This window comes from Sorex araneus, chromosome 1 (assembly GCF_027595985.1).
Source record: "Sorex araneus isolate mSorAra2 chromosome 1, mSorAra2.pri, whole genome shotgun sequence".
Taxonomy (NCBI): domain Eukaryota; kingdom Metazoa; phylum Chordata; class Mammalia; order Eulipotyphla; family Soricidae; genus Sorex; species Sorex araneus.
In genome coordinates, this window is record NC_073302.1 from 30,984,214 (window position 1) to 31,002,449 (window position 18,236).

An 18,236-nucleotide genomic window follows, 5' to 3' on the forward strand; every position below is an offset into this window, starting at 1 on the left:
TCATTTACAACTCAATAAAAGTGAACAAAAGCAATAAAACATGATGTATGTTATCAAAGACCAGGATTTTCCTGGGTGGAAAAACCAGGGATAATAAGAATAGACTGGAAGAAAGAACTGGAACCAGGCTTTTGCCCCAATCCCGGACGTTATATTCTACGGCCCGTTTTCTTATGCTCTGCAGTGAACTAAAACTAAAAATTTTAGTTTTACTTGTTTTTCAGGTATCTTTAGGTGATAAATATTGTTGGGCTTTCAGGTATGATTTCTACTGGGTAATAGCAAAGCTTTATTTCAGGAATATATCAGTGAAAACCAGATGAGATAAAATATACATTATGCAATGTGCATTTTTCCTTACTTTACCATCAGTATTTATGTTAGACTTGCTCCCAATATAATTTGGTTGACTAAAACCCTAAAACATTACCCTTCTGGATCTCTAAAAATCTCATCATCAGTAACTTCCTATTGTCTTTTTTCAAGGATAATGCTGTTTAAAGTATTTTACCCTTGATTAAGGAGCGAATAAGCACTGAAATTGAGCTTTGCAGGTCCCTAGACTATATTCTAAACCTTCTTCAACCAATTCACAAACACATTTTATCTAAAATTGTTTTAACTTGTACCTTCTCAATCACTTTGGGAATAAAAGATCCAACAAAAAGTCAAAACAAAACTAATTGCCTACTTGAATTGCTGCATTTTAAACAGGACCGATCATATAAAAAATTTAGAGTTCAAACACTATTTCAAAATGAATGCGACTATGTAATTCCCACTAAAGTCAAGAAACAGAACATGAGAACCATTCCAGACACATTATTAGAGAGCATCCCAATGTTAATAGCTTTTCTTTCAATCCTCATGAATTGGTTTTTAACAAGTTTTTGATTGAATTTAAGAATAATTATACCAATGATTCACTTTGATGATTTCTTTCACTTACATTGTGATTCATTTGTGTTCTGTAGTTACCTCTTACTCATGGTTTTCTTTTGCATTGTTTCAGTTACTTGTGCTCAACCATGATGTAAACATAATACATATACTATTTTGAGAGAGACAGAGATTGTGAGAGAATGACACGAGTAGGAGAGAGACAGGAGAGAGGAACATGCTATTCATATAATTTATTTGTACGATGACTTTTTTACAGACTATTATTAATCTCTTACTGTGCCTAATTGTGCCTTAATATGCCAATTAAATTTTGTCATACATATATATGAATAAGAAAAATAATAGGTACATAGGGTTCAGTAATATCTATAGTTTTGGAATGCACTCTTGATCTTGGAACATATCCCAAAACATAAGGAGAAACTACTATATTTGTTGCAAAATTATTTTTCATTGTGTTCAATGATTTTTGCATTTGATATTTTGAAATTGCAGAAAATATTTCAGTGAAAATCACTATATATAACTTTATTGCTCAAATCTAATGTTCAAAGAATATGCACGGAACAGATTAAATAGACTACCAGATTGTTTGCAAAGTAATAGTATTCATATTGACCCATGCTAATGGTAAGAGGGATCAATTGCTTTTCAGATTTATCTACATAATTTCAGATTTATAAACTTTATGCTTTTCCAAAATCTACCCATATATAAATACTTTTGATAAACATTTTTAAACAAATAATACATTTTAATAAATTTATATAAATGCATAGCAAAACAGAATGACTTTGCTATTAAATAAAATAGTGACAGATATATGTAAGCATGTGGTACCTATTATTTGATGAAATTTGTAACTAGGCATATTCTTAATTGTAGGACTGGAAATTAAGGAGATTACAAAATTTCCTTAAAGTAAATCAGTGTATTCCTATTCTACATTATAGAAAATAATAAGGGGCATATGAAGGAGTTAATGTTTCTCCCAATAATATTTAAATGGCAATTTTTCCATTTTTGATATTTGTAGTAAAATTAGATGCACAAAATTTAATCTACATTTTGTTTAACTCTGATATATAAAAGGTAGAGCATCCTGTTAATTTTTCACATGAAACCCAAATAACCTTCGTCAAAGTTAAAGTAATAAAAATAATACTTAAGAAAGAATATCCTGACTCTTTCCAAAAGTCTAAAACATTATTAGAAATATCTAACAAGATGTGTGGGGGGGTGTTATTAAGTGTAACTCAATAAGATGAGCAGACTATACAAAATTGAAAATAGGGAGTGATAGTACAGGGGATAGGGTGTTTGCCTTGCATGCAGGCAAACCTGATTGGTTCCTTGGTATCCCACCCCATAGGGTCTCCCTAGGACTGTCAGAAATAATTCCAGAGTGCAGAGCCAGGAGTAAATAGTGAGAATTGATAAGTGTGATACAAGACAAAAAAAAAAAAGAAAAGAAGAGAAATATTAAGAAACACTGGAGTTTAATAACATTTGAGATTTGTCAATATATAAGAACTTACAAAACAATCAAATTACTAGCATACAAAAGTGACCTTTTTTCTATGCATGAATTTTTTTTAATCTATGTCCAAATTTACTTAAATTAAAGTAGACTAATCTAAGGAGAAGGAATGGTCTTCCCTTTAAATTCTATATAAATTTATATATGAAACACAAGAGAACAAAAGAATCTCATTTTAGAAAAGTTAGAAATAATAAGAATAGTTGAAAGTCATAATTATGCATTAAATTGGTGGAGATTTCTAGTTTCTGTATTGGGCTTGCAAAGATTGGATTCCATTTGTGTCAAAAATTATTTTATTTTGTCAACTTAAAAAAGATGCTTAAGGGGCTGGAGCAATAGCACAGCGGGTAGGGCATTTGCCTTGCATGCGGCCGACCCGGGTTCGATTCCCAGCATCCCATATGGTCCCCTGAGCACCGCCAGGGGTGATTCCTGAGTGCAGAGCCAGGAGTAACCTCTGTGCATCACCGGGTGTGACCCAAAAAGCAAAAAAAAGATGCTTAAATTCGCTGTCTCAAAATTTTCCATAGGTATGAGTTTAGTATTACTTGTTCCTCCATTCTAAAGATTTATTGGAATGCTCTTTTAGAAGAGTGTTGGTAGATTAATCTCAGTAGCACTATATATTTTAATTTTTTTGTGTCATTTGCATAGAATAGTTGAATTAAAGCACTCTGAAAGGCTTTCAACATATTATCTACACTACTATCTTCTGGTTATCATAAGTGATAAGAATTGGCATCATCTTAGAACTTGTATAACTAATAATAGGATCAGCCATGAATGGTCTATACAGAAACTTTATTCATTAAACAGTTCATTTACCAAATTTTATGCTTCATAGAAATTTTGTTTCTGCCTAATAGATCCTGTCATCAATTGAGCTAGTAACTTGTTATGGATATTCTGGGTGTTGATCTGTAATAAAAATCTATACTTCTGAAAATGTTTCCTCATAGTAAATTAATATCAGTAATAAACTGATCATTTAGTTATTTGGAGAATTTTCCACAAGCAATCATATTTAATCATAATTTCCTTTAAATAAGAATAAAAAACACTACTCATTTATGTTATAATAAATATTAGCCTTATAATATTCTTAATATTAAACAGATTGAGAGATGTCATTGTGCAAGAAAGAGTGAGGCTTGATTGTGGGGGCAATCCAGTCTTATCTAGTACTATTTAAATTTGCTTGACATATTAATAGGCTAATTTCATATTTATTACTACTCTATAATATTTATAAATAAATTTTGGATTTTTTTTAGTTAGAAAACAATGTTTCTATAACATTTAAAATTCAGACAGATCTAAATAAAGTTCATATCTTGATTTCTGTGTATTGGTAATACTACTTAATTACATTCTCTTAACTTTTATATGAGGGAGATACTCAGATTTATTTTTCTTATACGTTATACTTAATCTGAGAATAAATAACAGTAACTTTTAATTAATATTGAATGGTGGATTCATCAGGTTTTTTCAAAACTCAAAAAAAAAACAGATTTCTTTCTTTACAATATACTTTGTAATATTTTCCTATTATAATATTTTCCTATTAGAATTTCAAGTCTGACTTTCAATTAACATAATTTATGTACATGTATATTTTGGGGTCCACACTAGGCTATATACACTGCCCCTGGTGCCATGTAATCCCTCAAGGGCCAATATCCAAAGACTATAAAACCAAGCTTCCAGATAGCCTAGTTCTCCTTCTTGGAGAACCTGGCAAGCTACCAAGAGTTTACTGCCCGCATGGGAGAGTCTGGCAAGTTCCCGTGGCGTATTCATATGCCAAATATAGTAGCAATGATGGGTCTCATTCCCCTGACCCTGAAGAGCCTCTAATGCGACTCCATTGGGAAGGACAAGTAAAGAGAGGCTGCTAAAATCTCAGGGCTAGGATGAATGGAGATGTTACTTGAGACCGCTCAAGGAAATCATTGATCAATGGAATGACAGTGATATAGTGATAACTAGGATTTACTTATTCAGGTTTACATTTGGCTCTATGCTCAGGAAACACTCCTGGTGGTGTTCAGGGGATAATGTATGGTGCCAGGGATTGAACCCAACTGGAATTGTGCTCGGTAAAATCCTACCTACTGTACTCTCTCTCAGTTTCAAGAATATTCAAGGAAAATAAAAATGTTATATACACTTTTTAAAGATTTTATTGTGGTCTTAGAAATTAACCCAGGCAAGTGATTTACTGCTGAGCTGCAGCTATAGACCATAAAACATTCTTTTTAAATTACTTACAAGTATCCAGAAAATTATTAATTTTCAATTCTTAATCTCCCCAAATTTGGAGTTGTTATATTTTAGGATCATCAACTGCATCTAGATATTTTATAGAAATGATTTTATTAAACTTTTAAGACAATAAAGAGTATTATACAAGAAACCTTTTTTTAGGAGAGAATTGGATCAAATCACAAATCAGATTACAAATAAAAGACATAGAAAAAATGAACCCTCAGGTCATTTTATTACAGATTTAAGTCTATTTTTATTTTCCCTGCTCTAGTTTTAAGAGTCTGAAATAACCTCCATTGGTAAATCAGTTTGCAAAGTCATTTGTCTTTTTTAATTATGAGAAGGACAAGAAGGAAAAAATTCAAAAAAACTCTGATAGATAATTGATGTATTGATAAAGCTAAGTTGAATTATAATAAATATATTAATCATTCTCAGCACATTGATGTCAGCCTTTGAGGTGAACTGAATATATGACAAACCTGTGAATTCTTCAAGCCCAGAGGCTTTGCACTCCAATGGCAACCAACATGGATTCAGATAAATGATACTGAACAGAAAGGAGAATAATGTCTTGTGGATGTACATATCAAAAAAAAATCACAGAGTGATGGGTAGCTATCCACAAAGTAATCTACTTTGTTAATATAGCAAAGAGAGTCCCCATGAGTAAATACAGAAAATGAGAAGTAGCACTATCTTAATGCACATATCTTTTAAGACACACATTCAACTACTAGGATCCCAATTGAATTCTGTTTTGTAACAGCACATACATGTGTAAAGTAATAATAATATCAATAACCTTCAGAGGTAATAGGTGCTTAATAATAATTTCATTCTACTTGAGCTCTAATGTTTCTGTCTTACTCCTAAAAATAAGTCACAATATTATGTGTAAAGAATGAGCTGGTAGATAGGACAATATTTGATAAAGTAATGGCAAAATAGTTTATGGTTTTATTTTTGGTATAACAAATACATTCAACATTAGAAGACAAATTAGTTCTTTCTCTTTTATGATTTTCAACAATACAGTACTGTATCCTGATAAACAATATTAATATCATTTTAATCACTATAATTTATTATTATAAGGCTTTTTATAAATTTAAGAAAAACACACATGCAACTTAAAACAACATAAAATAATTACTAATACAAAATACTACATATATGTATAGTGTAGAACATACAGTATCTCAACCAGTTCCTCTGTTTGATTCTTAGTTCCTTTATTTTAATGATTTGCAAATGATTGTTCTCAAAATATTTGCTGGATGATCTCCCATATTTGTGGAACCAAATTAAGAGAACAAACAGTACTGAAAAAAAATACAAACCCTTAACAATAGAATATCAAATAATTCCTCTGGTACAAATAATTATGAGTTGAAAATAATACATTTAACATGTATACTAATTACATTTAGCTAATGTCAAAATTTGGGAACACTTAAATTATATGTATATAAAATTGATAGAAAATATTTTGAATTCTATATCATAATATATAACTTTCAAGTAAAATTAATTTTTTCATTTCAAATGGTGTTAGCATTGGTATTTGACTCCAAAGGTAAGACTAATAAAATAGTATCTTAGGCAGCTACCAAACTGAGTCTCTGGTTCCCTCTTATGCTTTTCTCCCTTAGAGGTCCTTTGAGAACAGATCCTAAAAAAAGATATGTTGGCTGGCAGAGCTTCTGCTCTGGCAAGATATATTTCCCAAGTTGCTGTGGAATAGCATAATTGAGAGCTTCATTTAAATGTATTTCAAGTAATCCCCTGAGCAGTGACTTTTTGAAGATCACAGGAGAATTATGAAAGTATGTATACCAAATGTAGCTGCCTGTGACAACTGTGGAGGTGCCACACATATCACACACATCACACTATCAGAATCTCCCTCTAAATAAGGGCTTGCTTTATATTTATCTTCAAATTGTGCAGCTATTACTGTCTTGTTAGAGATCCATTAGCATCCCCTAAAATTAGAAACTGAAATTCCACTTGACCAGAGGAAGCCCAGCAAATTGCTAAACATAATATATTCCACAAACAAAAAGTTTGCTTGGAAGCATGACAGTAGGTGGGTCAATACTTTCTTAGATCTGTGACTTGGATGGATAATGATCTGAAAAAGAAGTCATTTTATTATTTTCTGTAAAATCTTCATAAAAGTCTAGAGGCATTGTTTCCCCTTGTTTTGTGATTCCCATAGGTTGATAAGCCACTTGCCATTCTATTTCCCTTCTAGCGGTTTCTTTAGAATAAAACTAGTCAACTTTTCAGTCTTTCTTCCTAGGTTTGGGTACTCAGTTTCAATCTCCACATTCAAGCAAAATGGCAAAGCCTATTATATCCATTTATTAGAGCTACTCTCCTGCTTACTATTTTTCCGTGTATCTCTCAGTCAGGATAATCTTTGTTGTAAATCTTTACAGTTTTATCTTCTTGGAAAGCTTTAATGTGTAGTCAGGTGCCTAGTCATTTTCATTATCACCTTATTTAGAGTTCTTCTCAAATATGTCTCATTCCCCATTTCATCTTCACTAAAATTATTATTTGATGTTATAATATGATTAACGATATGAATTTGTTTTGTTTTGTTTGGGGTCACACCTGGCAGTGTCAAGGCACTTATTTCTGACTCTGCACTTAGGCCTTAGTCCTGGTGGTACTGGTAGAATCATATGTGGCACTGAGGATTGAACCCAGGTGGGACATAAGCAAGGCAAGTGTACTGTCTGCTGTACTAACTATTGCTCTGGCCTCTAAGTAGATTAAATATTATTATTGTTATATTTATTATTTTTCTTGCCATCCAAAATATAGCTATCAAGGGCTTATTCATTGTCACTTTGTCAACTTTGTCAAGAAACTACTGTTTCCCCAATGTCTTGAACAGAATTTGACACAGAAAGATGGGTTAATCACTAGTTGACTTACTCATTTAGTGAATGCTTTTCAGTTGCGGCACTTATGAAAAAAATATCTGGTGTTTTAGGAATTCTGCACAATGTCACTGGGGAAGTTTTTGAATTTGTGAAAAATAGTTCATTGTAAATTATGAGAATTACAAAAAAATAAATGAAAATAATTTGAACTATAATATTTCTTCTTTAGTATGTCCATAATAAATGTTTGTTGTTTGGGTCACTTAAGTATATCTTTAGAAACTAATTCAGTGGAATCATCAACCGTTGATTGTCGATTTTCTTGAGTGGTCTCAGTAACATCTCTATTCGTCCTAGCCCTGAGATTTTAGAAGCCTCTCTTTACACATCCTTCCCAATGATGCTGCATTGGAGGCTCTTTCAGGGTCAGGGAATAAGACCCATCATTGTTACTCTACTTGGCATATGAATATGCCACAGAGAGTTTGCTAGGTTCTCCCATGCGGTCAGGCAACTCTTGGTAGCTTGCCAGGCTCTCCAAGAGGGAGAACTAGGCTATAAGAGACTGCGTTGCTCTCTTCCGGGAGCTTGGTCTTATAGTCTCTGGATGTTAGCTGTGATGGGATTTCACAGCACTGGGGGCAGTTTGTGAGTATGACCGCCTAGCTACTGGAAAATGGAGGCCTAGACCCTATCCAAGCAGGCTTGGAGATCTGAGTCCCAGGTCCCACACACCTGTGTTCCTCTGCTGGTTCCTTCATGCGTGAGGCTCGTCCAAACTCATCAGAGTATCTTGCCCACACGCCTGGCTGTCTTCACCAGGGCCCCTCAGAGGGGGTGAGTTCAGTTTCCCTCCCTGCCGCAGGCAGAGCCCCAGCAGCCGAAGCAATGGCAGCCAAAGCAATGTCAAATATTACAGCAAAAACATGCAAATACAAAAGTACTAAAGACTACAGTGCTAGTTAAAAGGGCTGGACTGCAGCATGCTTTGCATTCAAAAGGTCAAGTTTAATCCTCAGTACCACATGGTCTGGCCAGCACCTCTGGGAACCACCCCTGCATATAATGCGGGGTGTAACCCCTAATTACAGTCAGGTATGGCCGGAAATCAAAATATACAGTGGAATATCAAACAAATTCAGTAGAATAGCAATTTTCAACTTACACAAATATTTAGGTACAAATTTAAAAAGCATAGAAGTTAAGACGATTAATGCAAGCTAGTGGTTGATGGTATACAGAAAAAATTGATTATTCCTCAATCTGAACGTACATATTCTAACTTTAGTGCTTTGCTTGCAAAGGCATGAATGCCTGGAGATTCTCCTCACAAGCAGAATAAGAAAGTAGATAATACAAATGACTGTGACACTCTCCTGAACTCCTGAACTCATTGTTCTCTGAACAGCCAACAGTTAATAAGCGAAATGGATTTAAAGCAATGATCTAGAAATCAAAGGCAAGAGAACCTATCACAAATCTCCTGAGTTGTCTAGTACACCTACAACTTAAAAAATACTCTTGCTTTCAAAGTTTCAGTGTTGTAAAATAATACTTTGAAAAATGAAGAGAAGATAATGTTAGCCATATCTACATATATGTGTATTATGAGTGCTTCAACACTTTAACTTTCTCTGTAATTACCAGAAGAGTAATGTAACAACAAAAGTAAACTTCAAGTACACTTTCACCATTTTAAAGGAATAAGAGAGAAGGAAGTTGTAGAGACAAATTATTTATTTGCATCTTCTCCACAGTCTCATCTTTCATGTCTATTCAGATCCTATCCCACTTTATTTTTTAGGTCTATGTATTATCATCACACTTTATTACCAATTAACAGATAAATAACTGCAAGGTGTGATAATGATGCCGTGGCTATCCTTCTCTATTCACAGACAGCCCTGCAAATAAATTATAAGGAGTCAATTCCTGTTGAAGTAAACAGATGGTTTAGTTTAGTTACAATATTCAAGTTTTTTCCTCCAGCAGTCAATTCCTTTTGTCCCAGTGATTTATCTGTCTTTGCTAAATTTTGTGTTCATGTTCTTTTTACCAGTGACATGGAATTTTAATTAACTTTTGATAAACTGTATAATGATACTGTCTAAACTGGGAATGGAGAAAACTAATATTTTTTCTACCTATACATGTCAAGATTTCTGCAAGCTAGTAGAAGCTAAAAATCATTAATAGTCTGTGCATTTTAAACTAAAGATATATGGGGTTCATTTTGTAATAGTTCCTAGGTCATATCCTGGAAGCTTCTAAATTTTATTAGCTTTCTCAATGTAACACACTACTTCAGGGAATGACTGAATGTTTATTTATTATTTTTTCTGATGAAATATTCCAAACATTGATATAATTAAAAAATTTTAATTTTTTAAGTATTATAAAATTTTAATGCTACCAAGTTTGCTTGATTATTTGTTTTATAATATACTTTAATATATATTTAAGACCAAAATTATTTTATTGCCCATCTAAAATACTGTAATACAATAATAAAATTTAGGAATAAAATGTTATCATTCTTTTATGTGCTATGTAGAATATTTTAATTTCCTTAATTGCCATAGTGATATACTTTATAGTTATTTTATAATACAAGACCTGATCTAGGATCTGAAATTTTATTTACCTATCATTTCTATTTCACTTCTTTCAAGCTGGATTAGCTTCTCATATTTTCTTTCTTTCACGATATTAATATTTTTGAAGAAAACAACTAGTCATTTTACTGAAAATTCCCTAACTAGGATATTGCTTGTACTTTCTTATGAATAGACTTATGCTATGCATTTTAGGTTGTACAATAGTGTAGTGTAGAGGGAAGATGAGTGTATTGTTGGAACAATGGATGAATGAATCTATTATTAACAGTACTGGAAATCACAGTATCTCAATAAAATAATAAGAAATGGAAAGAAAAGAAAGTGGGATTCTATCTCTTTCAGAGCACATCATGTAACAGCATTTATTTTATATTTATTTCTTATTGATAGTATCTATTTTTATTATTTCATGTAGCAACTATTATTTCACTTAAGTCCAAAAACAATTTTAGAAGCAAAAAGTATATTATTGCTGCTAACTGAAGGGACGAAAAAATGAGAACATGAAGGTGGAGGAATGAGGATATTTCCAGTTATAAAGTTTTGGGAGTCTAAATCAGATCATAATTTGTATTTCTTATTTCTGAGTCTATATTCTATTGGCCTATTAGTCTGAGAGTCTTTCTTTGCTCTAATACATCAATATTTTTATGACAATAACTTCAATTTAAAGCAAAGTATTACTATAGTATAATTTAAGGATAGGAAATGCTATATGACCCTTCTGTTTTGTCTCAGGATGACTGTGGCTAATCAGAAATTGTATGAATCTGCATAAATCTTAGTAGTTTCTTCTAAATCCTTGAGGAATAGTTTAATGGGACTTGCATTGAATCTGTATTGAATCCCTGGAAAGGATGGTTATTTTGATAATGCCTAAATAAAAACTGAAGACAAATAAACAAACCGTATCCCATGTTAAAATACTCCACTCAAAATTGCTGAGTCCAAGTCTTAAATATAATTATGTGAGGTGAAGAAATGTGTTAACTATTTTTACTGGGGTAAACATTTTACAACACCTAAGTGTTTCCATTTTCACATAATGTTCCCTTAAACTTATAAAACATTACTGTCACTCACAACTCGTCAAAGCTGAGAAACAAAAAGAATGGGGGGAAAGGCTTATGCTTTTATCCTAATCTGTTTGACTTCAGTAATATTTTTACAAATTGCTGTAAGAGGCTAGAGATAGTACAGTGTGTAGGCACTTGTCTCACATATAGATAGACAACCTGGCTCAATCCCTGGCATAGCATATAGTTCTCTAAAAGCCTTCAGGATAAGCCCTGAAGACAGCTGGGTATGATTTCCAAATAAACAGAAAATAAAAGTTGACTGTAAATACTAGCAATGCCAGGGTAAAATTGAAAAAAAAAAAGTAAAATGTGTGTAATTGTGCTTGTGCTTTTGGATTAAATGTATCCGTTTCTCAGAAAATTCCTTTGTGAAAGTCCTACTCCACAAAGCATTTGGGCATGGAGATTTTTGGAAAAACTTTAGAGGAAAATTAGGCTTAAATGAAGATATCAGGGTAGAGCCCAGTGAAGAAATTCATAACTTTACAAGAAGAGAAAGAAATTGACATATACCCCTTTCCTTCTCTGTATTTTATTCTCTACCATGTGAAGATACAGAAAACAAGGGGTGTGCTTGTAAACTAACAAATCCCACAGAACTTTGATCCTAGCTTCTCAGTTACAAGAACTGGAAGAAATAAGTATCTGTTCCTTAAGCCATCCAGTCTAAGGTATTTTGTATAGGAGCCATATTGAATCCTAGGCTTATTCTTACAAGGAAGGTTTTTTTGATCTTTTATCATTAAGTATGATATTAGTTTTGTGAGGAGGGGTTGGGGGGCACATCTAAGTGTGGTCAAGCTTACTCTTGGCTCTACTTTCAGGGTTTTCTCCTGGTGGGTTCTTGGGGCCATCTGTTGTACAAGGAATAGAATCCCAGTCTGCCACAAGTAAGGCTAGAGCACTACCCACTATATTAATTTCCTCTTTGACTCAGCTGCATGCATTTTATATTTTGCTTTATATCAGTTTTAGTTGGCAACCTATTGCGGTTTTTGTGGGGTTTTGTGTAAGTGCTGAAAACTTTTAATTATTATTTCTGTACCCATTGATGCAATTAACTGAATTTTCATTTTTACTGTGTTCATAAGGTAAATTCAATTAATCTATTTGGAGCTGGATGAATCTTACATTTCTGGAAGCAATACCATATGACCATGATGTGTGCTCCTTTTCATACATATCTGAATTTAATCCATTCATATTTTTCTAAGGACTTTTACACTTATATTCATAAAAATTTTAAATAGTTTGCTTTTCATATCTTTGGTTTTTTATTAAGAGTAGTGTGGTCTCTGAAAAGATGACTCTGAAAATGCTCCTGATTCAATTAATATATGTATAAAATTATTGACAGTTATTTTAAAATGGTTACTTTTTAAAATGGTTACTCTTTTGAATGGTTAACACTGAAATCTATTGATTTATTTATGGGAAGGTTTTTATGTATAATATATATGAAACATAATTAATTGAAATAGTAGAATTAATAGATGTATATTATTTTTATTTTAATAAAATTTATAAATTTAAACAAATTGCTTATTTATTTTTTAAATGTTGATTTTGTATTTTCATAAAATTTTCTTATTATTTTGGCTGTTATAATTTTGCATTTTATTTAAAAATTATGTTCCTTCTTTATTCCTCATAAATCTTACTAGTATTATGTTGATGGCAATAGTTATTATATACGGGCTTTGTCTTCCCCCATTTTTATATTGTTTTAATTTAAAAAATTATTACATGTTGGTAGAAAAATTAGTTTATTGGATAATAGTATTATCTGTATATTACTTCTTTCTTGTGGCACTGGAGCGATAGCACAGCAGGTAGGGCGTTTGCCTTGTACGCAGCAGACCCAGATTCGATTCCTCCATCCGTCTCAGAGAGCCTGGCAAGCTACGGAGAGTATCCCACCCACACAGCAGAGCCTGGCAAGCTACCTGTGGCATATTCGAAATGCCAAAAACAGTAACAAGAAGTCTCACAATGGAGACATTGCTGGTGCCTGCTCGAGCAACTCAATCAACGGGACGACAGTGCTACAGTGCTACCTCTTTTTATCAACAAATTATTTGTTTTGGCTTCAAAAAACTAAATGTTCTAAAGACTACAGATCCTAACTCTTCTTTAAGTTTCATATATGGAGTTTTCATGATCAAATATAATTTATCAGACCGATTTTATATATTTTAGTCTTGTTACCTTAATTCTGTGCAGGTTAATTTTTTCAATTTCTCTAATTCTTAAAATCCTTGAGCATAACTATAGTGAAACTTTTGTTTTGTTTATAATGAATAATCTTTATAATTATGTAAAAATAAAGCAAATGTTTCAACTTGGTAACCTGACCTCAAAAGCATTACAGTTTTCTATATGTCATATTGACTACACTAATGCCAACTTAGCTAAATTGATTTTACTTTGTTTTATGGTTCCAGTGTAATTGTTTGAAATCACATTAACTTGGCTTAGTTGATCATAATTTAACATTCATTTAATAAAACCATAAAGAAGAAAATCATAAGATTTGAAGTGTGTAAATGAAACATCAAAAACTACACTTGAAATTGTGTTGTTGCTTTAGGTAGTATGAGTTATTCTGGTAGTTATCTGTCCCAGTTCTTTTCTACTTCTTACCTACTTATTATTCTTAAATTTTGCTCATGATAGAGAACAGAAATTCAATGCCCATGTCCAGATACTTGCTGGTGAGGCCATATACTAAAGAAATCCCTTAGATAGCAGATTTTGATGATGACAAAATTTCCACAGTGAAAATAATGACATGTGTACTGTGTCACTGTCATGCACTGTCATCCCGTTATTCATTGATTTGCTTGAGAGGGCCCCAGTAACTTCTCCATCATGAGACTTGTTGTTACTGTTTTTGGCATTTTGAATACGCCATGGGTAGCTTGCCAGACTCTGCTATTCAGGAGAGATATTCTCGGTAGCTTGCTGAGCTCTCCGAGAGGGGCGGAGGAATCGAACCCAGGTCTTCAGAGTGCAAGGCAAACGCCCTACATGTAGTGCTATTGCTCCAGCCCAAATAATGACATAAAAGAATATAAAGATTATAGGGATCTACGTTACAAGTAATTGCAATAAAAAATTGGGGAAACAAAAATATAATATTAAATATTTCATCTCAATTCTCTGCTCTAACTTTGTAAGAGTCCAAAGAAGATTTTATAAATATTTTAAAGAAACCACTGTTAGCTACCAGTATAGTTTGAGTTTCTCAAAACTAATCACAAACTATATGTCATTGTACTGTTACAGAAATTATATTAATTATCATGGAGAGAATAATGTTAAGACTCTTGTTAGAAAAAATCCTCAGAATCTTATAATAGAGTCCTTAGTTTCCAGGGAACTGTATTTTTTATTGACCCTTCTTTGCCAGTGCAAGAATACTTCATGTGCATGTCACATGACTTAGTAAATAAACTACAATGCTTCCAACTGTGGACCAAATTTTCTAGTCTGTGTTTCTAATGTCCTTGGGTATTAGTCTCATATATGTTAATGTGTGTATGTCCGCAAATGAGTGCAATCATTCTATTCTGTTCCTCTTCTTCTGACTCATTTCAGTCAGCATGATACTCTCCATGTCCATCCATTCATAAGCGAATTTCGTGACTTCATTTTTCCTAGCAGCTGTATAGTATTCCATTGTGTAGCTGTACCATGGTTTCTTTATCCACTCATCTGTTCAGGTTGTTTCCAGATTCTGGTTATTATGAATAGTGTTGCAATGAGCATAGAAGTTCAGGTGTCATTTTTTTGTTATATGTATTTGTGCTCCAAAGGATATTCCCAGAAGTGGCATTTCTGTCTCATATGGAAGCTCTATTTCTAGATTTTTGAGGAATGCCCGTATTATTCTCCAAAAAGGCTGGACCAGTCAGCATTCCACCAATAATGAATGAGAGTTTCTTCCTCCCTGCATTCACACAAACACTGGTTATTCTTTTTGATGAGTGTTAGTCTCTGGTGTGAGATAATATCTCATTGTTGTTTTGATTTTCATCTCTGTGATGTCTAGCGATGTAGAGTATATTTTCATGTGCCTTTTGGTCATTTGTACTTCTTTGAAGAAGGTTTTTGTTAATTTCTTCTACCCATTTCTCAACGGGGTTTAATTTTTTTCTTATAAAATTCTACATTTCCTTATATATTTTGGATAATAACCCCTTATCTGATGGGTATTGGGTAATTAACTTTTCCCATTCTATGGGTCAGGATCATTGGTCCATGGTTGGAAGTCTGCCTCAGGTGCTGGGAGAAAAACGTTAGGACAGAGAAGGACTCACTATGGCAATGATAGTTGGAAATGATCACTCTGGATAAGAACTGCATGCTGAAAGTAGATTAAAGGAACAAACATGATAACTTCTCAGTATCTGTACTTTAAACCATAATGCCCAAATGGAGAGAGACAGAGACAGAGACAGAGAGACAGAGAGAAGAAAAGAACCTCCCATAGAGACAGCCTGGGGTTGGGGAGGGGTGGCTGGAGGGAATTTGGAGTCATTGGTGGGCAGTACACACATCACTAGTATCTCAGTGGGAAAACATTGAACTGTTTTATGTAATGGTAGAAAGACCATACTTATTCTTAAGATAGCATAGAATAAAATATTTTAGATGAACTTCAATTAGATATATGGTAAAGATACTTCTAGGCAAAATTTTAAAACTACCAAGAAATTTCAGTAAAGCTACATATCAACTGATACAGAGAATCACTGTCACTGTCACTGTCATCCCATTGCTCATTGATTTGTTCAAGTGGGCACCAGTAACGTCGTCTCTCATTGATAGACTTATTGTTACTGTTTTTGGCATATCCAATATGCACAGGTAGCTTGCCAGGCTCGGCCTCCCGGGATTGATACTCTCGGTAGCTTGCTGGGCTCTCCGAGAGGGGCGGAGGAATCGAACTTGGGTGAGCCGCATGAAAGGCAAACGCCCAACCTCTCTGCTATCGCTCCAGCCCACAGAGAATTAAGTAATAAATTAACACAACTTTCCAATAGAAGCTAGACAATACAGTTCTATGTAAATACTAAATATTTGAGTAAAACTTTCACTCACATATCAAAATAAGAAATGAGAAAAGATTAGATATAAAATTATATCAGTAAAATATAGTCTTCTGGTCAATAATCCAAAGGTGCAACTATACTACTCTTAGGTAAGATCTCAGATACAGTGTGGTACCTCACAAATCCTTTCATCTGGTCTAACAGATTTCATAGCCATTACTCTGAGATCTGTCCCTTTTTCCTTTTAGATAACAGGCTTCTAAGAGTCTTTTAAAAATTTAGCCTTTGATTCTCAGGCCAAGGTAGAGCAATTTGTCTCAAAGGGATTTGTGGCTATGGCTTCTGTCTAATGGAGTGATTTTAATTTGATATACAAAATCTACAAGGATTTCAAATATATAGCTTCAAAAATAAAGGAAAAATATAGTTGAAAATGCAAAGATCTCTTCCTAGAGACAGAAACTATGGAGGAAATTCAATTACATATATGTATACTTGTATATTGCCCACATGGCAGAGCCCGGCAAGCTACCCATAATGTATTCGATATGCCAAAAACAGTAACAACAAGTCTCACGATGGAGACATTACTGGTGCCTACTCAAGCAAATTGATGAACAACAAGACAACAGCGACAGCAACAGCAATACTTACATATATACATACATTTATACCTAATTTTTCTCATATAAATAAAAGAATTGAGAGCTCAGTGGGAAGAACTTAAGAAGAATCATAGAGCATGCACAGAACTTGATTAATGTAGAAGGATGGTTATGAACTTCTCTCTGGTGGAATTTTGTCACTGCAATTGACTAGGTATTGCTGTACACCTAGCAGTTGGAACTTCTTTCTCTTTCATTGTTTATTCAAATCTCATTTCACACTATATTTACAATGTATGTCATGTATATATAGAACGAACAATTTGCATCTTTAATTTTTAGCTATTTGGGTCAGGAGAACCTCATTTACACCTTGAACTCATTTAACATGAAGATATTCTTCTTTTTTCACTGTGAGATAAAGATATTCTTTTTTTAATCACTGCGAGATAAAGAGTTACAATTGTCCATGATTGAGTTTCAGTCATACAAGTTTCCAACAGTCAGTCCATTCACCAGTGTACATTTTCCACTACCAATGTCCCCAATTTCACTCTTTCCAACACCTACCCCCAATCTGCCTCTTTTCCTCTCTCTCTTTCTTTCTCTCTCTCTCTCCCTCTCCTTTACTCTCTCTCTCCCTCTCCTTTACTCTCTCTCTCTCTCTCTCTCTCTCTCTCTCTCTCTCTCTCTCTCTGGTCATTATGGCTTGCAACAAAGGCTATCATATATATCCCTTTACATACTTTCAGCACTCAGTTCTATTCAAAGTGAGCAGTTCCAACTGTCATGGCAATGTCCATCTATATGACAGTGACAGTTGGAGAATGAAGATATTCTAAGCCTTAATACTGAACCTGCTAATAATTCAGGGGACATTGGATCCAAATATTTTCTATGCAAGAAGACAATTAATCTGGTTGAATGAAGGTGATCAGTGTTAGTTAATCTTTGAATATTTTCTGTGGCTTGAAATAACCAATAATATTTGATGGAAATGGCATCATGTCATTTTTAGTTTTTGCCTTTTAGAGTGATGACAGCTTCCACTGAATCACCCTTTTCTTTTTGCTTTTAAGAATCCTGATGTTCCACATAGGAAGTACAGCTATTCAACTGGAGAGGTCCTTTGTAGAAATTCATGTAAATGTGTGGAAAGAAGAACTGTGATTATGGTAACAGAAAGAGAGGTCACTTATTCTACAATCTCTGATGAGCTTCAGGACGAAACACTAGCATGAATGGGAAAATGTCATAAAT